General features: G+C 46.9%; 1 long non-coding RNA gene across 2 annotated transcripts in view; it reads right to left on the bottom strand.

Annotated features, from left to right (window-relative positions):
- LOC311520457 overlaps nt 1-21644 on the bottom strand; it is a 33650-nt gene extending 12006 nt beyond the window's left edge. For both annotated transcript variants that reach the window (XR_014711600.1, XR_014711601.1), the window contains exon 1: nt 21479-21644. This is a non-coding gene — a long non-coding RNA (uncharacterized lncRNA). The remainder of the gene's footprint in view (nt 1-21478) is intronic.
- Between the last annotated feature and the right edge of the window lie 283 nt (nt 21645-21927).

The following is a 21927-nucleotide window of genomic DNA, read 5'->3' as shown; positions in this document are numbered from 1 at the left end:
CAAGCCCAGTCCCACACCATGGATAATGATCCAATGCTGCCTTTGTGCTGACAAAAGCTATGTCTCCACTCCCCTCAGAGGTGTCACTGCAGCTGGTAGGCCATACCTGCACTAGCTTTAATCCAGCTAGCATGGCTAAAGAAAACGCTCAAGATACAGCCGTGTGGGTTTCAGTGCGAGCTGTACATGACTGCCTGGAAAACTGGGTATGAACTCACCTTCCTGGGCAAACAGCACAGCAGCTAACAGAAGGAGTTTGCCTGGGAGTTCGCCTGGGGAGAGCCCGCTAAGGCTTACGTCTTGCCGGATTCTCTGAGTAATTACTACAACTCCTGAGGAAGCTCATAGAAGGAAGGTAATATGGATGGGGGGTATTCAGCTGTTGTGACCTGCACTGGATGTGCTATGTTTGTCTTTCTTCCACAGTACAGAAGCGACTTTGTCTGTACAAAGTGCAAGCTGGTCTCCATATTGGAAAAGAAGGTTCAAGGTCTGGAGCAACAGGTATCGACCCTGCGTTGCATAAGAGAAACTGAAGATTTCCTGGACAGACGTCAGGATATGCTTCTACGGGCACAAGGTTCTGAAGATTCAGAGCAGGCTGCACACTGGGGACAGGAGGATGGTGAAGAAATTTGGCATCATGTGACCTCCAGAACAAAAAAGGGGAACGTCCATGTACCAGCAACGCAGATACAGGTAAGTAACCGTTTTCATGTTCTCTCCACAGGTACTAATGCGGAGAGTGGACCAGATGATATGTCTGAGGGAAGGGAGCAGGAGACTTTGCCGATTGGAAGCCATGAGATGCACTATCCTAGGGTTGGGGGTTCCACGACCACCACTCCCAAGAGAAGGAGGCGGGTGGCGGTGGTCGGGGACTCTCTCCTCAGGGGGACTGAGTCATCTATCTGCCGCCCTGACCAGGAAAACCGAGAAATCTGCTGCTTGCCAGGAGCTAAGATTCGCGATGTGACAGAGAGACTGCCGAGACTCATCAAGCCCTCGGATCGCTACCCCTTCCTGCTTCTCCACGTGGGCACCAATGATACTGCCAAGAATGACCTTGAGCAGATCACTGCAGACTACGTGGCTCTGGGAAGAAGGATAAAGGAGTTTGAGGCGCAAATGGTGTTCTCGTCCATCCCCCCGTGGAAGGAAAAGGCCCGGGTAGAGACCGTCGAATCGTGGAAGTCAACGAATGGCTACGCAGGTGGTGTCGGAGAGAAGGCTTTGGATTCTTTGACCATGGGATAGTGTTCCAAGAAGGAGGACTGCTAGGGAGAGACGGGCTCCACCTAACGAAAAGAGGGAAGAGCATCTTCGCAAGCAGGCTGGCTAACCTAGTGAGGAGGGCTTTAAACTAGGTTCACTGGGGGAAGGAGACCAAAGCCCTGAGGTAAGTGAGGAAGTGAGATACTGGGAGGAAGCACGAGCAGGAGCGTGCGAGAGGGGAGGGCTCCTGCCTCATATTGAGAAAGAGAGACGATCAGTGAGTTATGTCAAGTGCCTATACACAAATGCATGAAGCCTGGGAAACAAGCAGGGAGAACTGGAATTCTTGGCACAGTCAAGGAATTCTGATGCGATTGGAATAACAGAGACTTGGTGGGATAACTCACATGACTGGAGTACTGTCATGGATGGATATAAGCTGTTCAGGAAGGACAGACAGGGCAGAAAAGGTGAGGGAGTTGCACTGTATGTAAGGGAGCAGTATGACTGCTCAGAGCTCAAGTATGAAACTGCAGAAAAACCTGAGAATCTCTGGATTAAGTTTAGAAGTGTGAGCAACAAGGGTGATGTCGTGGTGGGAGTCTACTATAGATCACCGGACCAGGGGAATGAGGTGGACCAGGCTTTCTTCCGGCAACTCGCAGAAGTTACTAGATTGCATACCCTGGTTCTCATGGGAGACTTCAATCACCCTGATATCTGCTGGGAGAACAATACAGCAGTGCACAGACAATTCAGGAAGTTTTTGGAAAGTGTAGGGGACAATTTCCTGGTGCAAGTGCTGGAGGAACCAAGTAGGGGCAGAGCTCTTCTTGACCTGCTGCTCACAAACCAGGAAGAATTAGTAGGGGAAGCTAAAATGGATGGGAACCTGGGAAGCAGTGACCATGAGATGGTAGAGTTCAGGATCCTGACACAAGGAAGAAAGGAAAGCAGCAGAATACGGATCCTGGACTTCAGAAAAGCAGACTTTGACTCCCTCAGGGAACTGATGGGCAAGATCCCCTGGGAGAATAACATGAGGGGGAAAGGAGTCCAGGAGAGCTGGCTGTATTTTAAAGAATCCTTATTGAGGTTACAGGGACAAAAAATCCCAATGTGTAGAAAGAATAGTAAATATGCAGGCGACCAGCTTGGCTTAACAGTGAAATCCTTGCTGATCTTAAATACAAAAAAGAAGCTTACAAGAAGTGGAAGACTGGACAAATAACCAGGGAGGAGTATAAAAATATTGCTCGGGCATGCAGGAGTGATATCAGGAAGGCCAAATCACACCTAGAGTTGCAGCTAGCAAGAGATGTTAAGAGTAACTAGAAGGGTTTCTTCAGGTATGTTAGCAACAAGAAGAAAGTCAAGGAAAGTGTGGGCCCCCGCACTGAATGAGGGAGGCAACCTAGTGACAGAGGATGTGGAAAAAGCTAATGTACTCAATGCTTTTTTTGCCTCTGTCTTCACGAACAAGGCCAGCTCCCAGACTAGTGCACTGAGCAGCACAGCATGGGGAGGAGGTGACCAGCCCTCTGTGGAGAAAGAAGTGGTTCGGGACTATTTAGAAAAGCTGGGCATGCCCAAGTCCATGGGGCCGAATGCGTTGCATCCGAGAGTGCTGAAGAAGTTGGCGGATGTGATTGGAGAGCCATTGGCCATTATCTTTGAAAACTCATGGCGATCGGGGGAAGTCCCGGACAACTGGAAAAAGGCTAATGTAGTGCCCATCTTTAAAAAAGGGAAGAAGGAGGATCCTGGGAACTACAGGCCAGTCAGCCTCACCTCAGTCCCTGGAAAAATCATGGAGCAGGTCCTCAAGGAATCAATTCTGAAGCACTTAGAGGAGAGGAAAGTGATCAGGAACAGTCAGCATGGATTCATCAAGGGCAAGTCATGCCTGACTAATCTAATTGCCTTCTATGACGAGATAACTGGCTCTGTGGATGAAGGGAAAGCAGTGGACGTGTTGTTCCTTGACTTTGTCTCCCACAGTATTCTTGCCAGCAAGTGAAAGAAGTATGGGCTGGATGAATGGACTAAAAGGTGGATAGAAAGCTGGCTAGATTGTCGGGCTCCACGGGTAGTGATCAATGGCTCCATGTCTAGTTGGCAGCCAGTATGAAGTGGAGTGCCCCAAGGGTCGGTCACTTCATAAATGATCTGGAGGATGGTGTGGATGGTATGGATTGCACCCTCAGCAAGTTTGCAGATGACACTAAACTGGGAGGAGAGGTAGATACGCTGGAGGGTAGGGATAGGATACAGAGGGACCTAGACAAATTAGAGGATTGGGCCAAAAGAAATCTCATGAGGTTCAACAAGGACAAGTGCAGAGTCCTGCACTTAGGATGGAAGAATCCCATGCACCGCTACAGACTAGGGACCGAATGGCTAGGCAGCAGTTCTGCAGAAAAGGACCTAGGGGTTACAGTGGACGAGAAGCTGGATATGAGTCAATAGTGTGCCCTTGTTACCAAGAAGGCATTTTGGGATGTATAAGTAGGGGCACTGCCAGCAGATCGAGGGACGTGATCGTTCCCCTCTATTCGACACTGGTGAGGCCTCATCTGGAGTACTGTGTCCAGTTTTGGGCCCCACACTACAAGAAGGATGTGGAAAAATTGGAAAATGTCCAGCGGAGGGCAACAAAAATGATTAGGGGACTGGAACACATGAGTTATGGGGAGAGGCTGAGGAAACTGGGGATGTTTAGTCTGCAGAAGAGAAGAATGAGGGGGGATTTGATAGCTGCTTTCAACTACCTGAAAGGGGGTTCCGAAGAGGATGGATCTAGACTGTTCTCAGTGGTAGCAGATGACAGAACGAGGAGTAATGGTCTCAAGTTGCAGTGGGGGAGATTTAGGTTGTATATTAGGAAAAACTTTTTCACTAGGAGGGTGGTGAAACACTGGAATGCGTTACCTAGGGAGGTGGTAGAATCTCCTTCCTTAGAAGTTTTTAAGGTCAGGCTTGACAAAGCCCTGGCTGGGATGATTTAATTGGGGATTGGTCCTGCTTCAAGCAGGGGGTTGGACTAGATGACCTCCTGAGGTCCCTTCCCACCCTGATATTCTATGATTCTAGCCTGTGCTGGGGCGTGTGACACTATGGCTTCACTGCTGTTTTTAGCCATACTAGAGTAAAGCTAGTGAGGTAATGTCCAGTGCTTAAAGTGTGTTAGAGGGGGTAGGGAGACAGTTGCCAGGGATCACGGACCCAGCAAAAGCATGGTTTTTGTATCAAGCTAATCGCTGAGGGGCTCGCTTCAAGCACTGTGTTACCAAAGATGCTGCTTGCAGATGATGATAGACACCCATCACCACCTGAAGCACTGGGTACACCTACACAAGCTACAATCGCAGTTCCAATGCCAGTTCAAATGTAACCCATGTGCCTAGGAGGGAGATATCTCTTTAAGAGATTTATTGGGGCCGGGGGAGGGGGGGTAGGAATGAGTTGTGTCTGCGTCACTGTTGCTAAGCAGATGCATGACTAGCTCTCCCCATAAGAAGTTTCTGGAATTGGGTGTGGCAATTTTGGGTCTGCTCAGTAGGTTCCTTTGTGTTGGACTCAGACTCCATGAGGGCAACTAGTCAGGACAGCTGCTTTGCAAAAGGCCATGTGCAGGTTGGGAGAAGCTGAGCCCCAGTAGCAGAAAGCAGGCTGTTTTCCCTAACTGAAGCATTTTGCTGCAAGTTAGTGATATTGTTAATCCTTGGGGTGACCAGGTGTCCGGTTTTCGACTGGAAAACCCGGTCGAAAAGGGATCCTGACAGTTCCAGTCAGCATCGCTCACTGAGCCATTGACTGTCTGATTGACAGCATCGCGCAGCGGGGCTGGCAGGCTCCCTGCTAGCCTCCACGCCACGCAGCTCTTGGGAAGCAGCCAGCATGTCTCTCCTCCAGCTCCTACTCGTAGGGGCAGCCAGAGGGCTCCGCACACTGCCCCTGTCCCAAGCGCCAACCCCACAGCTCCCATTGGCAGGAACCGCAGCCAATAGGAGCTATGGGGTTGGCACGTGCGGATGGGGCAGCCACGACTCTGCTTAGAAGCCGGAGGGTGGATATGCTGCTGCTTCTGGGAGCTGCCTGAGGTAAGCGCCACCCAGAGCCTGCACCCCTGACCCCCTCCTATGTCCCAACCCTCTGTCCCAGCCCTGATCCCCTCCCACCCTCCGAACCCCTCGATCAGAACCCGAAGCACCCTCTTGAACCCCAAACTCCTCATCCCCACCCCAGAGTCTGCACTCCTAGACACAGCCCTCACCCTTCCCACTCCCCAACCCCCTGACCCAGCCCTGATCCCCCTCCCACCCTCCAAACCCCTGCCCCAGCCTAGAGCCACCTCCCACATGCCGAACCCCTCAGCCCAGAGCCCCCCCTACACTCCAAATCCCTCATCCCTGGCCCCACTCCAGAGCCCACACCCCCAGCTGGAGCCATCACCCCCTCTCACATCCCAACCCACTGCCTCAGCCTGAAGCCCCCTCCTGCACTGTGAACTCCTTGTTAGGTGAGAAAAATCAAATATGAAGCAGTTATGCCAACTGAACCAAAGTCAGGCCAATAAAGGTTGCTGGGAAAGTCCCTGAATGAGATAAATAGAATGAAGGAATATTTGTTTAAGTTGCTAGGGAGTAAGAAAAAAGGGGAGGCCTGCATTCCTGCATTTTTGTACCAAATGTTCTGGGAACAGTTTGTTGAGATAGGAGGCACTGTTTTCCACTCCTTGTTTTTGTGTTATGTCTGTTCTTAACTCCTCGTCTTCTGGTTGACACCCATACCGATAAGAAAGTTAGTGAAGCATTGCGATTTGCTAAAAGTTATCTACAGTAAGGGGGTAGAAGTGCATGCATAATAGAGAAAGAGGATTTTAACTAACATAGGGGAGGGGTGGGCTGCTTTATGAATAAATCTGTGACGCGACAAAACTGTCTATAAAAACCTATGAGTTTTACTTAGAGGCTGCTGGTTCTCTTTGGAGACGGGCTGCTCTCTATTGTTGTGTGCACTCTCCAATAAAGAGCTTTGTGTTCGGACCTCGCTGGTGTTGTCTGTCTCTCTCCGGTCAGACAACGAACCATGCCGTCTGACCGGAGAGAGACAGTCCTCGACATCCTCATTTCTGGCCCCAACCCAGAGCCCTCATCCCCTCCTGTACCCCAGCCCCTAAGCCAGCCCGGTGAAAAGAGCAAGTGAGTGAGCCTAAATCACATAGCTTTACACCTTCACTAACGTATGAATTAAAAATCCTTCCTCAAACCATGTGGTGGGTAAACATGCATTCCCTTCGCTAGTCTCTCCTCCTCACCGGCAGTCTCACACTCCCTTTTTCCTTCTCTTGCATACATACACAATCCATCTCTTCATCCTGGCCTAATCAGCACCAGGCCCTTTGATTCCATCTCCCTCTGACTCAGCTTCGTGCGCCTGACATCCTAACACATGAACACACCCCAGCAATACGCAACCAAACCAAAGATAGTGTCTTAGAGCACCCCCTTGATAAGCACGGTTGGGCTCTTACAGCACTGCTCGCCCAGCCACTGGATTTGCTGGTGCAAAAATTCCTGCCATGCTTTGCATCCCTGTGCTTGTACCTGCTTTAAATCAGCAGATAAGGCAAAAGCCATGGACGCCACAGGCCTTACAGGGTATTGCCCTCTTGCGATAAAAGGATCATTGCTTGTCTTAACTGTCGACCAGGCCTTGCTTGAGGAGATGCCTTCACTGACAGCTTGAAAGGGAAACGAGATAGGAAGACATTAAAGAGAAAAACTACTGTGCCTGTATGCAGCGGCATCCATTGGTTTGATTCAGGACCTGAATCTGAACAGTGGATCTGAACCATCCCAGATCCTGATCTGAACGTCATGACTGAACCAAGCTCTGGGAAAGCTAAGATTCCGATGCAAATTCAGATCCAGACTTTGAGACCCAGACCCACCTCTGGGCCTATTGTGGTGCTTGGAACTGATTTACAGGGTGCCTCCTAAAGTGTTTACACTTGTTTGGAATACAGAGTGAAATTCAGCTCTGGCCTTAACAGGAGCAACTGCCCTGAATTTGGCCCAATATTTAGTTAGAGTAAAATATTGATGCTAACTATCTGTATTGGTTCATATACCGCAGTAATCACTGTATTATCTGACCCCTTCCAGTTACGCATTAAGCAACGTGACAAACATCTGTCATGTGTTGTTTGTTCTCTCATCCTCTCGCCAAGGAGAGAAGCACATGCAGTGGAATGTCTTGCTTTAGACCACACCACACGATCCATTGTCTACAGCCAAGCTCTAAGCTACAACCGCATTTGCTCCCACCCCTCAGACAGAGACAAATACCTACAAGATCTCTACCAAGCTTTCTTAAAACTGCAATACCCACCTGCTGAAGTGAAGAAACAGACTGACAGAGCCAGAAGAGTTCCCAGAAGTCACCTACTACAGGACAGGCCCAACAAAGAAAGTAACAGAACGTCACTAGCCATCACCTTCAGCCCCCAACTTAAACCTCTCCAGAGCATCATCAAGGATCTACAACCTATCCTGAAGGACGATCCCTCACTCTCACAGATCTTGGGAGACAGGCCAGTCCTCGCTTACAGACAGCCCCCCAACCTGAAGCAAACACTCACCAGCAACCACACAACACACAACAAAAACACTAACCCAGGAACCTATCCTTGCAACAAAGCCTGTTGCCAACTCTGTCCACATATCTATTCAAGGGACACCATCATAGGACCTAATCACATCAGCCACACCATAAGAGCCTCATTCACCTGCGCATCTACCAATGTGATATATGCCATCATGTGCCAGCAATGCCCTCCGCCATGTACATTGGCCAAACCGGACAATCTCTACGCAAAAGAATAAATGGACACAAATCTGACATCAGAAATCATAACATTCGAAAACCGGTAGGAGAACACTTCAACCTCTCTGGCCACTCAGTAAAAGATTTAAGGGTGGCAATTTTGCAACAGAGAAGCTTCAAAAACAGACTCCAATGAGAAACTGCTGAGTTTGAATGAATACACAAACGAGATACCATTAACTTGGGTTTGAATAGAGAGTGGGAGTGGCTGGGTCATTACACATATTGAATCTATTTCCCTAAGTTAAGTATCCTCACACCTTCTTGTCAACTGTCTAAATGGGCCATCTTGATTATCACTACAAAAGTTTTTTTCTCCTGCTGATAATAGCTCATCTTAACTCATTAGCCTCTTACAGTTTGTATGGAAACTTTCAACTTCTCTGTATGTATATTGTGACAAAGCTCTGTCCTTGCGTCTGTGCGTCCTGCGTTTCCTAGCGGATTTCGCTAGCCTGAGAGGCTCACTGTGACCCTCCACGTAACCCTTCTCTCTCTAGGGACAAGGGTCACAGTCTACTGAGCCATTTTCATCATAAGCCAGTGAGGGAGGTGAGGAGACGTTATCCTTCCTTGCACAGTCTCTGTTGTCTCCCAGTCTCAGTGATTAATCAGGGGGCAAAGGTGAGGGAGGAGCCCAGGCCCACCCTCTATTCCAGGCTCCAGCCCAGGGACCCTAATAGTATCAGCTATGGTAGCTGACCTTTTAGAAACATAACATGTACAATTCCCTGGGCTACTTCCCCCACAGCAGCCCTCACTTCCTCAAGCTCTACTTCACCCTTACCTCAGGGCCTCCTTCCTTGTGCCTGATATGGTGTGTACTACTCAGCCTCTCCAACGGCGCAACTTCCTCCCACAGCTCCTGACCTGCACACCCGTCTGACTGACTGGGAGGCTTTTAACTAGTTTCAGCCAGCCCCTGATTGGCTTCAGGTGTCCCAATCAACCTAGCCTTCTCCCTGCCTTCTGGAAAGTTCTTAATTGGCCCCAGGTGTCTTAATTGACCTGGAGCAGCTGCCATTTCACTTATCCTGGTACCAGGGATTTGTTTAGTCTGGAGCTAATATATTTATCTGGCCTTGCCCCATCACAATATATCTTCCTACTGTATTTTCCACTGCATGCCACAAGTACTCCTCGTTTTTTTTTTGTTTGTTTTTTTTTGCTTTAGTAGGTGGGTTTTGTTTTGTATCATTTTTAAATATCCATGTTGCTGTGTGTTTGTTAGAGAAGGCAGGTCAAAGAAATGAACCTTGCCCTTGGAGCAGAAGGCAGTGAGGTATATGATGAACTTCCTGGAAAAGTTCATTAACCATCTCTGACTGGCCCCTGAAACAATTCCATCTTCTGCACAGGTGAACTTTTACCCTTATTGCAGAGAGCTCTGTTGTGCCAGAGGAGAGCAGTCATCAAACACACTCTTCAGGCCAGTACTTTAGGCTCTTTTACAAACCCTAGGCCCAGGCCATGGAACTCCTTGAAGATAAGGACTGAGAGTTTGACCTTGATTCAGTATTCTGTGGAAGGCAGGTTAGATAGCGGAGAACAGGTGTGATGTGCTCCCAGTAGGCACAGTTGCTGAGGAGATGTGCTGCAGCATTCTCTGTTCTAGTTGGAGTTTCCTAAATAACAGCTCTGTGCCCAGGTGTACTACATTGCTGTAGCCCAGCTGAGAAGTGACAAAAGTCTGAATAATTGAGGCCAGGTCATCCCATCAGGATGGGATGGAGTGTGCTACCCAACTGGGGATGATAGAAGGCTTTACTTGTAGAAACTATCTGGAGAGTTTAGCATCAGCGAGAAATCCAAGAGTAATAAACTCCTAAACTATGGTCTGCATTGATCAACTGTAGCCATTTACCCTCAGCCAAAGGAGACTGCACCATGACTGCAAACGCCTCAAAATGCTTTCCTCTGCCCACCAGCATCACCTCTGTCTTACCCTGTAGCATTTTGCATACAAATAAGTTATTTCAAGCATCCCATAAAGCTTGGTTCACAGGAATGATATAGATCTTAAGGCCAGAAAAGGCCATTATAATCGAGTCTGACCTCCTGTACAACATAGGCTAGAGAATTTCACCCAGTTACCCCTGTATGTAGGATTTCACATGATGGGTTATCTCAGCAGCCAACATGTCTAATCATGAGCGCTAAATTTCTAGGGTGACACACTGCCCTCATTGAGGTCAACGGCAAAACTCGCATCTACTTCAGTACGGCCAGAATTTCACCCCTGGGGTCTGTTCTCAACTCTGCCACTGACTGACTCCAGGCAAGTCATTCAATCTCTCTATGCCTTACAGCTTGTCTACACATGGAAATAGCCTGGAACAGCTATTGCAGACTAGTATAAGGGGGCTGTTGGCCCCTTCCTGAAACGTAATGGTTTTTGGTTTTTTTTTGGTTGGCCCTCTCCCTATAGAGAAAGGGGAAAGGCCAATGAGAAATCAAGATCCTGAGAGTGACAGTCCCCAGGACCAATGCGGAATGGCCAGTGTTCCAAGTCAGCCTGATTGACCGGGCAGGCAGGCTAATGAAGTTAGTCAGGAGCCTGGAGTCCTGTCCTCCATGTGAGCTGGAGCTGCCTCAGCCAGAGTGGGCCCGGCTAAGGAGAGCGCCGCGGCCTGAGCTGGGCCATGGGCTGGAGGCAGAGCAGCCGCCCTGAGCTTGGCGGGCCAGAGTGGGACAGCGGGAGCCGTGCGACGGCGAGCCCGGGCTGAGCTGTAGAGGGAGCCCTGGGCCCAGAGCCGGGCTTGCAGACTCTGGCCGTGCCACAAATGACCCCAGAGCTGAGCGCGGCGAGTGGCTGGGGAGAGTGAGGGGGGACCACGGCCAGAGGCCCCAGCGCAGAGAGACGTCAGGCAAGAGGCCAGTCTCGGCACAGGGATGTGCCCCCAACTAAGCTAGGACAGAGCTACATATGATGTAACTTACAAAAGCCACATACACACTACAACCCTAAATTAATCATCCAAACACATGACCATATAATAATAACTAACCACAGTCGGAAATGAGGCTGGACTTTGGTTTCTGGTTATGTGGTCATGCGTTTGGATGATTAATACAGCATACATGGGCCACAACAGCAGCGGGCAATGTGCAGCAATGGATGCAGGCCACATGCAGGTTGGAGAAAGTGCATCATTGATGGCATGGCTATGGACTGATGGAGAGGGGTTATACAAGTACTCCTTCTGGGGAGGTGCAGTGTGAGCACAGGGCTTTTACAGCATACCCTGTGAAACCGGCATGGCTGTGTGGAATGGTGGCGTTAGTCCAGACGGGAGGCAAGGAACAATACGCTCTGCCTCTCTCACCGGTGCCCAGAGCCAACACTGGTGCTGACCATCGGCAATACTAGAATCTGGGAACCTGTTAGTGAGACAGCCATGGCCTGGGTTCCTCTGAGAGAAGACGTTCTGAACTTGGGAGGCAAAACCAGAGGTAGGTAATGGGCTGAGCACAAGGCCACAGGCCTGGCAGAGAATGTGATCACCATCCCCGGTGACGTTACACATGGATGGCATGGACCAGTGTGGAAATGGGGAGACTGCACAAAATGAGTGTAGCTGTCAAGGTTCCTTCCCCACTCTGAACTCTAGGGTACAGATGTGGGGACCTGCATGAAAACCTCCTAAGCTTACTTTTACCAGCTTAGGTTAAAACTTCCCCAAGGTACAAACTATTTTACCCTTGGACTTCCACTGCCACCACCAAACTTTATCTGGGTTCCTGAGAAAAATGTAGTTTGGACACGTCTTTCCCCCCAAAATCCTCCCAACCCTTGCACCCCACTTCCTGGGGAAGGTTTGGTAAAAATCCTCACCAATTTGCATAGGTGACCACAGACCCAAACCCTTGGATCTTAGAACAATGAAAAAGCATTCAGTTTTCTTACAAGATGACTTTTAATAGAAGTAAAAAAAGAATCATCTCTGTAAAATCAGGATGGTGAATACCTTACAGGGTAATTAGATTCAAAACATAGAGAATCCCTCTAGGCAAAACCTTAAGTTACAAAAAAGACACACAGACAGGAATAGTCATTCTATTCACCACAGCTCTTTTCTCAGCCATTTAAAGAAATCATAATCTAACACATACCTAGCTAGATTACTTACTAAAAGTTCTAAGACTCCATTCCTGTTCTGTCCCCGGCAAAAGCATCACACAGACAGACACAGACCCTTTGTTTTTCTCCCTCCTCCCAGCTTTTGAAAGTATCTTGTCTCCTCATTGGTCATTTTGGTCAGGTGCCAGCGAGGTTACCTTTAGCTTCTTAACCCTTTACAGGTAAGAGGATTTTTCCTCTGGCCAGGAGGGATTTTAAATGGGTTTACCCTTCCCTTTATATTTATGACAGTAGCCAAGGAGTGGCTGCATTTGCTTTAGGTTAGATAAATACAAGATATGGGAATACTTGTCCCTGTTTTATGGGGCTCTGGGTGCTAAATATTTGATTGTGGTTTTTAATTTCCTTTCACATAAATCCAATTTTTTTTTGTTTCTAAAAAGCATTTGGTGTGCAGCAAACATACCAGATTGACAGTCCTGCAGCTTGCTGTGCTCTGCTACGTAATGCTTCCCCATACTGCATCATCCATGAGCATCCTGCTCTGAAGGGATCACCTCACCGTGTAGAGAAAACCTTGAAAATGTGCCCTGAATGGTTCATAAACCAGAAGACCCATACAAAGAATCTCAAACGTATTATCTTTAAAAATCTCATGATTTGAGGGACTTACTCATGATGCTGGAATGTTTGCAGTTGGATTCCAAAAAACATTTGCTTTCCAAGGGCAGATTCTATCAATTTGTATCTATTTTCTTTTATTGCAGGAAAAATTCCATTGTCCTTTGTCAACAGTGTATTTGTGCTGACTGATCCCAGCTTACTTATGAGATTGAGTCATAAAAACCATAATGGTTAATTGCTTTTTGTGGGGTTTTGGCTATTGTTGCTTTTTTAACATTTTACTAAAATAAGTGGTGTTCACAACATTAGTTCCTTACCTCCAAATGGTGATGAATAATTCTAGCAAGGATTTTAAAACTGCTATTCCACAATGATCCAGCTGGGCTATTATCTCCCTGTAAGATGGTTTTCTAAGGTTTATTTGAAGACATGTACATTACTATTTAATCTACCTACTATTTAATCTAAACAACCTTAAGCCGCAGCTTCTAAGAACGGGTATCTGGATCCGCAATAAGATTGATGGACATCTGAGTTCTCTGAACGGCAGGTGCATTTATGTTCAAGCATGAAATTACTTCTTCAAGGAGTATCCGGGGAAGGGGGGTGGAGGAGTGTGTTTATGTATGACTAGAACATACACCCCTCTATTAATATACCTGTTCCTAATAAAAACATCCTGAGCTCTTCTCTGAGTGCTTGCTCATGTCCATGCCATGTTAGGTGCATGTGCACCGTTGGCTGGAGATTTTTCCCTCAGTGGTATCCGGTAGGACCGGCTCTAGCATCCCCTGGAGCCACCGGTGTATGCTCCAGTATAAGGGATGCCACTAGCTCCGCACACCCTCAGTTCCTTCTTACCGACCATGAGGGTTTCCTGGAACGATCCTTCTCGCTCTTGCAAAGCTCCATTCCCAGTGTTTTGTACGTTTTGTACTGTAGTATATTGTATAGTTACGGCAGTCAGAGTACATAGTTCCTAGTTAGTGTAAATAGCAGGGTGAAGAGTTGTCCCGGTCGTTGAGGGATTTTCGCCTCAGGGGCTGAGCATGCCCCGGTTCCCAGGCTTCCAGCCTTGTACCTCCTGCAGCAAGCCTATGCCAGTTGGTGACCCACATTCTAGCTGTCTAAAGTGCCTCGGGGAAACTCACTGTCAAGGTTCCTTCCCCACTCTGAACTCTAGGGTACAGATGTGGGGACCTGCATGAAAGACCCCCTAAGCTTATTTTTACCAGCTTAGGTCAAAACTTCCCCAAGGTAAAAACTGTTTTACTTTTTGTCCTTGGACCTTATGCTGCCAGCACCAAAGTGTCTAACAAAAATAACAGGGGAAGTGCCCACTTGGAAATGTCTCCCCCCCCAAAATATCCCCTCAAGCACTACACCCCCTTTCCTGGGGAAGGCTTGATAAAAATCCTCACAAATTTGCATAGGTGAACACAGACCCAAACCCTTGGATCTTAAGAACAATGAAAAAGTAATGAGGTTCTTGAAAGAAGAAAGAAAAAGTAAAAGAATCACCTCTGTAAAATCAGGATGGATTAAATAACTTACAGGGTAATCAGAATCAAAACATAGAGAATCCCTCTAGGCAAAACCTTAAGTTACAAAAAAAACTTATTTTATCAGCCATTTAAACAAAAACAGAACCTAACGCATATCTAACTAGATTGCTTACTAACTCTTTACAGGAGTTTTGACCTGCATTCCTGCTCTGGTCCTGGCAAAAGCATCATACAGTCAGAGAGAACCCTTTGTTCCCCCCCCCCCCTCCAGCTTTGAAAGTATCTTGTCTCCTCATTGGTCATCTTGGTCAGGTGCCAGCGAGGTTATCCCAGCTTCTTAACCCTTTACAGGTGAAAAGGTTTTTCCTCTGGCCAGGAGGGATTTAAAGGTGTTTAACGAGAGTGTCATGAATGTAAAGGGAGGGGTAAAGAGAAGTGCCAGATCTGCAGGGGCTTCAGACCACACACTCAAAAAGATAGAGACATTTGTCTGAAGGCCTTACTCATGGAGGCAGCCCTCAGACCGGCTGAATCAGCACCGAGTACTTTAGCTTCCACGTGAAGTTCTCCACCAGTACCATGCTCTTCCCGGTGCCAAGGAAAAAGCATAAGAAATAGTGCACCTAGAGAGGGCGCTTTCCGGTGCCAAAGAGGGACAAGCAGGGAGTGGCTGGGTGTAGTGAGACCCACGCCGGGCCACTCATCCTCCCAAGAGCTGCTGTTGGCTCTGGTGACTCTGCCTAGAGCACCAAGTCTGGTCTGGGATTTGTCTCTGACTCCCAGAAGTGGTTGTGGAATCTCATGCCTATGGACCCCTTTGACTTTGGAGGCTTTGCCGGCAGTAAAGGACCTGATGTCCCTCCCAATTCCATCAACCCCCCCAAGACCCTGTTCCAGCCAAGGTGACACGGGATAGATGGGATCAAGGGATGGTGAGATCCATCACGGCACTGATCATCACAGCACCATCTGGTGGAAAACCTTCCATGGTCCTTGTCATAAATATAAAGGGAAGGGTAACCACCTTTCTGTACCCAGTGCTATAAAATCCCTCCTGACCGGAGGCAAAGTTCTTTTACCTGTAAAGGGTTAAGAAGCTCAGGTAACCTGGCTGGCACCTGACTCAAAATGACCAATGAGGGGACTAGATACTTTCAAATCTGAAATGGGGGGAAAAGGCTGTCTGTCTGTCTGATACCTTTGCCGGGAACAGATCAAGGATGCAACCCCTCCAACTCCTGTAAACTTAGTAAGTAATCTAGCATGTTCTCACTGTTATTAATCATTACTTCGATACAGGAGAGGTTTTCCTTTCATTTCCAGCACACCCTCCCTACCCCCAGCCCTGGAAATCTCTCTTTTCCCTCAAATCTTAAAAAAAAAAACCCAAACCATCCCACCCTGCATTTGGTAATATTAAGACCAAGGATTTGCTTTAATTTCCTGCCAGTGTGCATCCTAGCCTCTTTCGTCAGGACAGATGAATGCAGAGATTAGAGAGGAAAGGAGGGACTGACCGACCATAGGAGAGATGTGATATTATTTCCCTGAACCACCATCCCCAATATTTTGTGTGTGTGTGTGTGTGTGTGTCATAAGCCATTAGCAGTTTTATCTTAACTGGCAACACTTTATACGTAATAGGTGACAAGAGAAGAAGAGCACTGATTTTTGCAGTGGGTAACATCAGTGCCACATAAGGCTCACTGGACACTATATGAAGAATCTGCATCTGAGCTGTTCCTTAATCTGTTTGTCTCCTTGTTGTCATCCCTTTGTTTCTCCAGGGACTGTCTGCCAGGGATGGTGTCACTTTAAACATGAGGAAGCATTTTAAACTGGGCAACATGGGATTATTCTGTGGTTTCCAATCACTGTGGGGTGAGATCAGAGAATCATAGACCTATAGGGTTAGAAGGGACCCCAAGGGTCATCTAGTCTAATCCCCTGCCAAGATCCAGGATTTGATGTGTCTAAATCATCCAAGACAGATGGCTATCCAGCCTCCTTTTGAATACCTCCAGTGAAGGAGCTTCCACAATCTCCCTAGGCAGTCTGTTCCATAGTCCTATTGTTCTTACTGTTAGGAAGTTTTTTCTGAGAATTAATCTAAATCAGCTATGCTGTAGTTTGAACCCATTGCCTCTTGTCCGGCTCTCTGTGAGAAGAGAGAGCTTTTCTCCATCTTTTTATGGCAGCCTTTCAAGCATTTGAAGACTGCTATTATGTCCCCCCTTAACCTCCTCTTTTCCAAACTAAACATACCCAGTTCCTTCAGCCTTTGCTCGTATGGCTTGCATTCCATCCCTTTGATCATCTTTGTTACTCACCTCTAGTTCCCTTCCAGTTTCTCTACATCCTTTCTACGCATTGGTGAACAAAATTGGACACAGTACTCCAGCTGAGGTCTAACTAGCACTATATAGAGTGGTATTATCACCTCCCATAGAATCATAGGATTGGAAGGGACCTCAAGAGGTCATCTAGTCCAGTCCCCTGCACTCATGGCAGGACTAAGTATTACCTAGACCATTCCTGACAGATGTTTGTCTAATCTGCTCTTAAAAATCTCCAGTGATGGAGATTCCACAACCTTCTTAGGCAATTTATTCCAATGCTTAACCACCCTGACAGTTAGGAAATTTTTCCTAATTTCCAACCTAAACCTCTCTTGCTGCAATTTAAGTCCATTGCTTCTTGTCCTATCCTATGAGGTTAAGAAGAACACATTTTCTCCCTCCTCCTTGTAACAACCTTTTATGAACTTGAAAACAGTTTTCATATCCCTCTCAGCCTTCTCTTTTCCAGACTAAACAAACCCATTTTTTTCAATCTTCCTTCACAGGTGATGTTTTAATCATTTTTGTTCCTCTTCTCTGGACTTTCACCAATGTGTCCTCATCTCTCCTGAAATGTGGCTCCCAGAACTGGACACAATACTCCAGTTGAGGCCTAATCAGCATGGAGTAGAGCAGAAGAATTACTTCTCGTAATTCACTAGCATGGTATGCATCTCTTAATGAAACCTACAAGTATATTTGCTTTTTTCGCAACAGCATTGCATTGCTGACTCATGTTTAAGTTGTGATCCATCACAACTCCCAGATCCTTCTCAGCAGTGCTTCTGCCAAGCCAGTTATCCTCATTCTATATTTGTGCATTTGGTTTTTCTTCCCTTCACCTTACATTTGTCTTTGTTAAATTTCATTTTGTTCTGTACAGCCCAGTTCTCAAATTTATCAAGTTCCCTTTGAATTTTAGCTCTGTCCTCCAAAGATAGCCTCTCTCTGTGGTTCTCTGAGTTCTTCCCAAATGCTCCTGCCGAGAGTGAGGATTGCACATGGGCGGTGCGTGACTCTTCCAGTTGGGAAGGCTGGGCACGCCCGGATTGTGGCCCACCCCAAGGCCGCCCCCACTCTAACTCCTCCCCCTAAATCCCCACCCACGCTCCAACCCCACTTAGCCTCCTCCCCTGAGCCCACCCCTTCCTGAGGCCCCCACTGCTACTCGTGCCTCTTCCCCTCCCCTCACCTGCCCACCTCCTTCACTTAGCATTTCCACTTTCCAGGCTCTCAGCACCCAGGTGTGTTACAAGGCTCTCCCCTCAGCCATTCACTCACTGTGCTTTGGCCTGCACTGCTTGGATAGCAAAGCACCAGTTCCTTTTCCCAGGAGGTACTGAGCATCTCCCATCGAGTCCCCCAGAGCTAAGGGTGCTCAGTGCTTTGCAGGATCAATGACTCTTTCCATCAACTTAGTGAGATTTTATTAGGCCTGCAGTCAACAGAAGTGACCAGGACACACATCCTCCAGAGTCAGTTGGCAACGCAGTTATATTTCTGTTAGTCAGCAGAGTGAGCTACCAAAGAAATTTGATTTTTCTTTATTCTTGACTTATTAGGAGTTATCTCCATGAATGTCCTTGCCTTCACTGGAGTGGTTAGTGCCATCATACAGTGAATCACATCAAGGTCCTCAGTGGCTCTATTGTTCTCAGAGCACCTGGTAAAAGAATCACTGCCACACTACAGCAAACAGTAAAGCACTTCCCGAAGTTCTCTTAGATCATCCCATTTCTTCATGGGTTGTTTCCCTTCCAGTCACACCTGATTATTACCCAGCTATTTGCATGCAAGCAGAAGCTTTCTCCTTCCTAATGAACCTGCTCCTCTAGCCTGATTCAGCTGGTGAATCCCCTTACACAATACACTGAGTAAGGAGAGCACATTGCAAGGACACTGCCGCCTGACTGCTAGCCCCTTTAAGGGGAGTCCAGGCTCCGGCTACCAGTGACAAGCTAATTTAAGGGGAACTTGCCTTGCTAGACAGTTAATTGAATAATGAGCATCTGAGCCTGAAAAAATGAGGAGTACTTGTGGCACCTTGGAGACTAACAAATTTATTTGAGCATAAGCTTTGGTGGGCAAAGGCCACTTCATCAGATGCATGTAGTGGAAAATACAGTTGGAAGACACACACACACACACACAGAGAAAATGAAAAAATAGGGCTTGCCATACCAGCTCTAATAAGACCAAATTGATTAAGGTGGGCTATTATCAGCAGGAGAAAAAAAAACTTGTGGGGATAATTACAATGGCCCATTTCAAACATTTGACAAGAAGGTGTGAGTAACAGTAGGGGGAAATTAGCACAGGGAAATAGTTTTTAGTTAGTGTAAGGACTCATCCACTCCCAGTCTTTATTCAAGCCTAATTTAATGGTGTCCAGTTTGCAGATTAATTCCAGTTCTTCTGTTTCTTGTTAGAATCTGTTTTTGAAGTTTTTTTGTTGAATTATTGCGACTTTCAGGTCTGTAATTGAGTATCCAGGGAGGTTGAAGTGTTCTCCAACTGGTTTTTGAATGTTATAATTCTTGACGTCTGCTTTGTGTCCATTTATTCTTTTGCGTAGAGATTGTCCAGTTTGGCCAGTGTACATGGCAGAGGGGCATTGCTGGCACATGATGGCATATATCACATTGGTAGATGTGCAGGTGAATGAACCTCTGATAGTGTGGCTGATGTGATTAGGTCCTATGATGGTGTCCCTTGAAATGGGCCATCCTAATTATCAGTACAAAAGTTTTTTTCTCCTACTGATAATAACCCACCTTAATCAATTGGTCTCGTTAGAGCTGATATGGCAAGCCCCATTTTTTCATGTTCTCTGTACATAGATATATATCTTCCTACTGTATTTTCCACAACATGCATCTGATGAAGTGGGCTTTAGCCCACGAAAGCTTATGCTCAAATAAATTTGTTAGTCTCTAAGGTGCCACAAGTACTCCTCATTCTTTCTGCTGATACAGACTAACACGGCTACCACTCTGAAACCTAAGCCTGAAAAGAGGCCTGAGCTGCAGGGAGGTGCTCCCAGAGAAAGAGGGGATAGAAGAACCTGGAGAAACACGGGCCATAAGGAGGAGGGCTATGTAATTTCAAGTTTATCCCAGCATGATAAGAATAATAGCAGTATTTTTGCATATATTAGCAATTGCATGCCTGAGAAACTCAGGCCATCTCATGGTAGGATACCATTAAATACACACATTGAAAGACATTTTGTCATTATATAGGAAGAAATCTATCTGAAAAACACTAAAGGCCTGTACCTGCTTCTACTGTCAGTCACTGTGTGTGTGAAGTAACACCAAAACCAGGTATGATCAACAACAAGGGTGGAGATTTTGCGAGATCTGGACATCAACATTTGCTAGGATGATGCAACCAGAGGCTAATTCCCAGGTTGCTTTAATTATAATAATTATAATCAACAGATAATGTGTTCTATCTTCAGTGGGTTTTTACAAATATTAACTAACCCTCAACATGCCTGTTCCCATTTTACAGAGAAGATTTTAAGAAGTAGTAATAATCAGAGTTGGGATTAGAAGGCAAGGAGGTCTGCTCCCCAACCCAGTGGTCAGATCCTGCCATTGGCTCACTGTCTTCTTGGACAAGACACTTCACTTCTCTGCCAGTTTCTCCATCTGTCTAGTGGGGATAATAATACTGACCTCCATTATGTGTGCAGAGAGAGAATCAGCACAGGTGCCACCTTGACATACCCAGCTTTTTGCTAATGATTAGCTGCTGTTTGCTAATGATTAGCTGCTGTTTGCTGTCATTTACAATATGTTGTTTGTTCTTTCACAGAAGAGAATTAGAACGGTCATTTCATTCCCAGGCTGCTCCATTCCTCATTCTCCTGATCTCTGCCTCTGCCACCTTCTGTCTTGTTTCTTTCCCCTTGGAGCATTTTGATAGACTCTCAAGGCTCATACAAAACTGCCTGACATGATAACCACAGCTTAAAGTTAACCATTAATAACCTGCCAGCGCTACAGGCTCTGAAGGGGACACAGAATGAGAACAGCACATTGCTGAACCTGCAGCTCACTAGAGAAATGTACACATCAGCCATGTGCGTACACACACACTTTCACTAAGAGTCTCTCTTCCTTACCACCAGGAGCAGTGTCCCCAATAACTCAGCCAGTGCCTCCCTGACGGTTCTGTTTTTGATCGTGAGCGCTTTCTTAATTTTCTTCTGCATTTTGCTCTCTGGCTTTGACTTGCAGCAGATGTCCTGTGCTAACACGGTAAAAAACAAAACAAAAAAACCTCACCTTTTCTAGCGTGGACGCTCCCTTAGCTCAAGGCTTTTGTTTTGGGGGTTGAAGGTTTTGAGTCAAGTGCTACTGATAACTTTAGTGCCTGTGTGTGTGGTGTGATGGGGAACTACGGGAAGCAACTGTTCTAGGTCCTACAAAACCAGTCCTCTGAATGCAGAGCTCCCACTGAAACAGATGGGAGTCCTGTACACAGAGGGCTCACAGGACTGGGCCCTGAACGCCACTCTCCTGGCTGATTTAATGACAGAGGTGTCTCTTCTGCAAACAAGAGCTCATGTTACTCTTAATCATCCTAATCAAAGCCCTGAGTCCAAGTGTACAAAAGAAATGTTTAATGAAAGGAGAGAAGTCACCTGACAATTAGGGAAAATGCCGCAAGCAGGATTCATAATAATAAAACTGTGAGCAGGACACCCACCCCCAAGTGCGTGGGACAGAGTCTTCTGCCTCGTGTTCTTGAGTTCTACAACCAAAAGTTCCTTTTCTGTGCCCTCCTCTGCTCCCTCACCACACCCCACTCACAGTGGTTGTCCTTAGTCAGGGTTCAGAGGTGCATCTGTGTGAGTTCACCTCCCACCTGGGGAAGAAGGCATCTTGCTTGCTCCGCAATCTGAGCACTTGTGCTGGCTGACCGCCCCACCAGCCACTCGCCCCTCTCCGCTGGCCACCCCTCCAGCCACTCATTAGCCAGCCGACTGTCAGTCACCTTTCCTAACTGATCGAACAGCATCGGTCAAACATGAGGTGTCCTGTCATTAATTCCTGTTATTGAAGAATCAGTTATGTTTTCAAACCTTCTTTGCTGTATCTAATCTTGTGAAGTTTTATTATAAGTTTATGGCAACTGACAAGAGACAACATGTTCCATGACCCCAGATCCTCTGCTCTGGAGAGCACTGGAGAGCTGTAAATTTGAAACAGATTTCACTTCTCTTGTTCTTACCATGAGTGACCCACCCTATATATTAGAA

Source organism: Lepidochelys olivacea, assembly GCF_965140295.1.
Source record: "Lepidochelys olivacea isolate rLepOli2 genome assembly, chromosome: 5".
Lineage (NCBI taxonomy): Eukaryota > Metazoa > Chordata > Testudines > Cheloniidae > Lepidochelys > Lepidochelys olivacea.
Note: the sequence above shows the minus strand (reverse complement) of the source record. Positions and strands in the feature narration are given on the sequence as shown.